This window comes from Carlito syrichta, unplaced genomic scaffold (assembly GCF_000164805.1).
Source record: "Carlito syrichta isolate Samal-C Ts95f unplaced genomic scaffold, Tarsius_syrichta-2.0.1 Scaffold308865, whole genome shotgun sequence".
NCBI lineage: Eukaryota > Metazoa > Chordata > Mammalia > Primates > Tarsiidae > Carlito > Carlito syrichta.
In genome coordinates this window covers 416,750-423,860 of record NW_007252961.1, presented here as the reverse complement: position 1 = coordinate 423,860, position 7,111 = coordinate 416,750, and the positions used below count along the sequence as shown (strand labels likewise).

The 7,111-nt window shown below is 37.1% G+C and overlaps 1 protein-coding gene across 1 annotated transcript in view; it reads left to right on the top strand.

Annotated features, from left to right (window-relative positions):
• The window catches only part of PARD3B (par-3 family cell polarity regulator beta), a 442,984-nt gene that overhangs the window by 60,459 nt on the left and 375,414 nt on the right, over positions 1 to 7,111 (top strand). The gene's annotated exons all lie outside the window — the stretch shown is intronic.

Below are 7,111 nucleotides of genomic sequence, written 5' to 3'. Positions count from 1 at the left end.
CCCCCCCCCCTTTTTGTTTGTTTGTTGTTTTGGGAGTCAGAATCTTACTCTGTTGCTCCGACTAGACTGAAGTACAGTAGCACAATCTTGGCCACCACAACCTTGACCTGCTGGGCTCAGGCATTCCTTCCTCTTCAGTCTTCCAAGTAACTGAGAGTTCAGGTGCACTCCTCCACACCCAGCTAATTTTTTTTATCTATGTAGAGACAAGATCTTACCATGTTGGCTAGGCTGGTCTTGAGCTTCTAGGCTCAGGCTTGTCCTCTCACCTCGGCCTCCCAAAGTGCTGGGATTACAGGCATGAGACACCATGCCCAGCCGTTCAGCATCTTTTGAGCACATGCCAGATGAAAGAAGGTGTGGCCACCCTGGCTGTGGCAGTGATGGTGGGAGGTAGCCTCTGCAGCACATGTCTACGACTGCAAGTCTCTGTGAGGACAGCCAGCTGGAAGTTGTGTACTTAGAGTAGATTTTACAAAGTTCAGAGCCATTTAAACTCAGTCCTGTTTTGTCCCATATGCATTAAGATAACTTATTCCCGCAGCTTAGTGTTGTGTGTGCATGGGCACGTGTGTGGGTGTGCATGCTTGCATGTGTGCTTGTGTGTGTGCTTCCCATAAGCCAAGGTTTTGAGCTAGCCATCTTATGCTCCTGATTTTACCTGCTTCCAAGATTAGCAGAGAGGTTAGTAGAGTATTTTTGGTCTAATTAACTTGTGTTCCAAGAAAATAATGTTTTACTTTGTAAATGCAATTGTTAGAGCACAATCTCTAGAATAATGAAACGTTGGATAGTTTTTCATGTAAATAATTTCTATTAATGTTCATAGTAGGGTATCTTTTCCTCAACCTGTTTGCTTAAAATCAATAACTAAGATACATGACAACGTAAATATGGTTAATGTGCTTGCATTCAAAACTAAACCATAGGAGACCAGGGTCCCAAGTCATCTTGGTTCTTTCTTGGATCCTCAGTTTCTCCTTGGACAAAATGTTAATCTTTTCATTCCCGCCTATGTCCATGCATAGCATTGGGATGAGAATGCCAAGAATCCCCTAGGATTGCCTTGAATATTCATCTGGTTATATGTGAAATAGTTTGCAATCTTTGAAAGGTACAGTATATTTCAGATATTATTTTAGTTTTTGTTACTGTCATTGAAATAAAAAGAGGATCCATGAAATGGTCCAGTCAGCATTCATGAAGGCAGCACGTGTTTACTGCACAGAAATTGAGAATTAGGAACCCAGATTCTGGCCTGTCACAGTCAGTTCACCTCCTGTATCTATGTTTCCTCAGCTGTAAAATGAGTGAGCTCATCAGCCCCATTTTTTTTCCAGGGTTAATTTTTGCCTGAGTCTCAGATCTATACCATTCATCCTAAGGCAGTGGTTTTCAAAGTGCAGTTCCGGGAGTAGCAGCATCAGCAGCTTGATGGCAGTGCAGACTCTCAGGCCTCAACCTAGGCCCACAGCATCAGGACTTCAAGGGTGGGGCCAGAAATCTGGGTTTTCGCAAGACTCCAGGTTATGCTTCTGATCCACGTGAAAGTCTGAAAGCCAATGTGACAAATAACAATGGATAAAAAACAGTCCTTACTGTTAAGCATCTTGTAATTTGTACTCTACAAATCTCTAAATGTCTTGCCAATTTCTTGATACATAAGTATGAAATCTAATGACATATGTGTATGCATATAGTAATGAAAAGTTGGTAATAAAAAGTTGGAAACATTAAGGGATGGGATCCATGAAATCAGCTGAGAGAATTCCCATGGCAAGGCGTTATCCTGTCCAAGGTGTGAAAAATATATATAAGGTCAAATTTGAATAGCAGAGCTTGACAATGAAAATGCATGCTAATTTCATGTGTGCTCATCAAGTGCAGTTTGTTTTTACTTCAGCACAGATATTTTTGTTCTAAAAAGTAAAAACAAATATTCTGAAATGATGCCCAGAATTTTAATTTAAAGATTTACATTATGTTTATGTATGAGCATCAGGCACATAACCTGATGTTCAAATCTTCTCTATGTAATTTTTCTATTACACTCATTCTAAAATTCACGTGTAATTTCAAAAGAAACTCGTAGTTGACTTTTCAGAATGCATATCTTGTTCTAAAATGCACCTGAGCTTTTGAAACATAACTACAGTTAAAATTCTGTGGGCAGTGGTATCAAATGTGGCTAAAATGCACTGGGGGTGGCAGAAATTACATCCATATATGGTCACTGATAAGTCAAGGGGGATATCTATTGATGGATGGGGCATCTATTTTGGTTCTCATCTGAGAGATGAAAAACCAAGCTGTAAAACTCTTTTTAATTCTGTTTTGTAGCTGTGGTCGACCAGGGAAATGCAATGAGAATTTAGAAATGCAATGAGCATTTTTTTTTTTTCCAAAAAATGTTATCAAGACTGTGAAGCTTCTTTGGAGATGTATAGCATAATGATGCCTCATAATGAGTGCATGTTAATATCTGAGATCAGTAACTCATGCCAGCTGTGAACTCTGAAATGGTAGCCTGGTGCCATTGCCACGATCACCCCTGGAGAGCAGTGGACCCTCCTGGTGCCGGCCCTTCCATCCGGCCTGTGAGCCCTGGCAGTTGTTCGCTCTAGTGCTAACTAAATGTAAACACCTTTACTTTCCAGCTGCTCTAATTGGTTTGGGAATATTTATGTAAGTGTTGATTTTAAAGCTAAAAATAGTGCTGTGATGTTTAAATCCAACTCACTCTGGCTGTCAGAATGCTCCCGTGATCCTGAAAGTGTTGCTAAAAATGTTCACTTTTAAAAAATTGTAGTAATTAAACTTGTCTGTTGTGAGATTCATGCATGCTATACTCTCTGCTCTGATGAAGGCAGATAACAGCCCAGCTTCTTAAAGGTTCTGCACAGTGGTGTGACATGAGGTCCTGCTGGACTTTGTGAGAGGGCAAAGGGTTGTAACAGGGACAAAAGAGGAGACAATTCAAGGCTGAATAACTTGATGCCTTGTTTGCCAATTAGCTGATCCTGTTCCTCTAAAGTAGCATTAAAAATAGAAATCAAAATAATTTTATCAATAAAGTTAAATATAGGGCTTCTAAAACCATTGTGTTTTTAGAGGCAAGTTTGAAATCACCTGGTTAGTATTTCTCAAACCTAAAGATAAAGAAATATGGTCACTGTTCAGCACCAGTTGTTTATACTTCTAATTCCTCATTATAAAATTTATTTTTGCTTCTTTCCTTCTGAATTTAAGAATCATAATTTTACAGATTTTTCTCAAAGTTACTTGAGCTATAAGGAGAGAAATGTTTTCATTTTTAGACATGTGTGGCTTTGTGACTCTTCATTTTGCCATGTAATTTAGTGAAGAAAAAGCTTAAGTACTCTTAAATTATTGCTTGTCAATTATATTGTAATTTTTGGAAAAGGTGATTTATATACCCTGATAAGAAATAAGCTGCCTTCTCCCATATGTGTTGAAGCATTGCAACACTGTAGCGTTGAGTGTTGGTGACGTCAATTTTTGAAATTGGCTTTATGTCCTTGTAGGATGCACGAAGCATTTGTCTGCTGCCTCATTTCTAGAGAATACCAAAGAATTCTGTGACTGCATTATACAGAAACTATTTTGGAAAGTGACAAACATTTAGCTGAGATGATAAGCTTTAGTTACTACCCCTTTCTGACAGCTGTGGTAAGGCAGAGAGCTTTTGACATTACCTTAAAAATAGGAGACCTCCTGCTTCTTTTTTAAGTCTGTAGTTATTGACATGATTTCTCCAAACATCAGTTCAGAATTACCCTTGAGCAGGTTATCACATTACAAGTGGCCCAATATTGCTTATAAATTGTAATTGGCATTTGCATATACTCAAGCTTTAAGTATGATGTTGACATAAATAGAAACTTTGCATGCTTTCTAACTAGAACTAGAAGAAAAACTGCTTTTAACATTGTATCATGTTGACTCGAACCAGAAAATATGCTATTTTTCTATCTTGGTTAGGAATGAACAAGAAAGTTCCACTTAGCATCGGAAGAAAAGAGACAACAATAGTTAAAACTTTATAGCAAATAATCTAGTTTTTTCTTTGATATCCTGAGGGTATGTACTCATGCAGAATTACAAAACTAAAAAGAATATTTATTTTAGTTAACTGCCACTGTCAGCTGTTGATGAATTGAAAGACTTTATATTCCTAAGATGAGAAAACTCCAAACTGATTTCTAGATTCAATATGATCCCTATCAAAAATCCAGCTGGCTTTTTTGCAGATCTTGGCAAGCTGATTTTAAAATTACTATTGACATGTAAGAGATACAGAATAGCCAAAACAATCTCTAAAAAGAAGAATAAATTTGGAGGATTAACACATCATGATTTTAAGACTTAGAACAATGCTACTGTACAATAATATATAATACTCACTGTGTAGTACTGGTGTAAGTATAGATCAGTGAAATAGAATTGAGTTTGGAAATAAACCCTTTTACTTTTGGTCTATTTTTTTTTTAATAAAGGTGTCAAGACAATTCAATGAGGAAAGAATAGTCTTTTCAACAAATGATGTTGGCACAACTAGGTATCCACATTCAGAGAATGAAACTGAGCCCCTACCTCACACCATATGCAGAAATTAACTTAAAATGATAGAATAATGTTATGTGGCTTCTCTCACTTAAAATAATTTTTCAAACCTTATTCATGTAAAGGCCTCCATGTAAGAGCTAACACTATAAAACTCTTAAAAGAATATATAGGTGTAAAGCTTTATGACCTTCAATAGGCAATGTTTGGTTCTTAGATGCAACACCAAAACCACAAACAACAAAAGAAAAAATAAATAAACTGGACTTCATTAAAACTAAAAACTTTGTGCTTTGAAGGACATATCAAGAAAAAATAAATAAACCGGACTTCATTAAAATTAAAAACTTTGTGCTTTGAAGGACACATCAAGAAAGTGAAAACCCACAGAATGGGAAATAATATTTGCAAGTTATATATTTGGTGAATAGCTTTTTAAAACTATAGGCTATTTCAAGAACTTTTTACCAGTCAATAATAAAAAGACAAATAATTAGACATTTCTTCAAAGAAGATATGCAAATGGCCAATAGTCACGTGAAAATATGTTTAACATCGCTAGTCATTACAGAAATGCAAATCAAAATGACAATAAGAAACTATTTTATAGTTAAAATAAAAAAAAGGAAAATAAGTGTTGGCAAGAATGTGGAGAAATTGCAACCCTTGTATATTGTTCATAGGAATGCTAAATTATGCAGACACTTTGGAAATAGTGTAGCAGGTCCTCAAATTGTTGAACATGTAGTTACCACATGACCAGCAATTCCACTCCTCAGTGTATGCCTAAGATGACTGAAAACATGTTCACACAAGAACTTGAACACAAATGTTCAAAGCAACATTATTCATAATAGACAAAAGTAGAAACAACCCAAATGCTCACCAGCTAAATGATGAATGGGCAAATCAAATGTCCCTTCAAAAGGGTGAGTCTCATGTGAATTATATCTCAACAAAGCTGTTTCAAGAAAAAAAAAAAAACAACATTTCCAAGCCCAATCAATTCTTGAAATGATATATAGCCCGCTGACATCTTGACTGTAGCCGCCTGAGAGTTCTAGTGCTAGAACTGCCCTGCTCTGCCACTGCTACATTTTTGACTCACAGAACTATGAAAGATTATAAATATTTATTTATTTATTTATTTTATTTTTTTGGAGTCGGAGTCTCACTCTGTCGCCCAGACTGGAGTGCAGTGGCCGCTCCCGGCCCCCGCAGCCTCGACCTGCTGGGCTCCGGCGATCCTTTAAGTTTTGGGATAATTTATTATATGACCTTAGAAAACTAACACAGTGAACTCTGTGTTATGTGCTTGATGTATAGAGAACTAGATACAAGTTCACTCCCATGTAAGGGCGACAGATAAGAAAGTCAATGATTTTAGCATAGATGAAGCCATCACATATCCTGACATACATGATAATCACAGGTTCAAATGTTTTGTTAAATGTATCTACTTAAGTATTTTTGTAACCTGCCCAACGCTGTCTCCTTTTATCTGTTGGCATATGTCGAGTGCTTCATGATAATATGAAGGTCCAAAAGCCTTCAAAGACATTCATCTTTTAAGATTTTATCCCTTAAACTGTGAAGTGTTCTTTAACTTTATGGACTTGCTTCTCTTTCTTTATCCATGTAGAAAAGAGAAAAATAAATTTACAAGAAAATCTAGTGTAGACCAAGTCTTTCACAAAACCACAAACCCTACATGAAATGATGTCATTCAGTCTAAAAGTGAGAGACATTGTTTTACTCAATTCACAACAACAGAGTGCGTCAGTTACAGCTCTCTGTCTTAATTTCTTCATGATATTAACGTAATTCCCTATGCCTAATCTCTTATGCTCACAGACTGTTTCACTTTCTTTGTTGAAATAATGCATTCAGATCCATGAATGCTCTGTGTATAGGTGTGGCTTTTGATAGTGGATCTTCCTCCATGTGGTTTGTTGCTTCAGTGAAATTAGAGTCCAAAACTCACAATATTTTCTTGTGACCTTGCTTCTGAAGAGTGGGGTAGCCACAGAATTACCTGGTAAAGAACAGCTCTGAGGCCTAACAGATAACTCACATCTTCTGAAGAGTCGACAGCAGGCTTGCTTTCTAGATCCCTCCTCGCCTCTACTTCTCTGGGTAGCATCCAGCTCAGCTTTGCCAGAGTCTTGGAGTGCAGGACCCCTCTGACCCTCTTACCTCTCTGAGGTGGATGCATTTTTACCATCTTAGAAATTAAAAGGTCAATTTTAGTTTCTCTCTGGGAGGGCCTTCCTCAACATTGAGTTTCATGACAAAATAAAAACTCTGGATTTCTTCTTCCTACACTGTTTGTGCTGCACTTTTGATGGAAGTGACTTTGCCAGGCAATATTTTTTTTTTTAAGATGTGGGATACAATTTGGGGTTAGGTATATAAGTGGACATTGTACAGGAAAAGTTTGGGCCTCCCGTTGGTCCTCAGTTGACAGGCAACATTTTTAATGGATTTTGTTTGCTTTATGTTTCAGTATTGTGGGGGGTATAAGCAA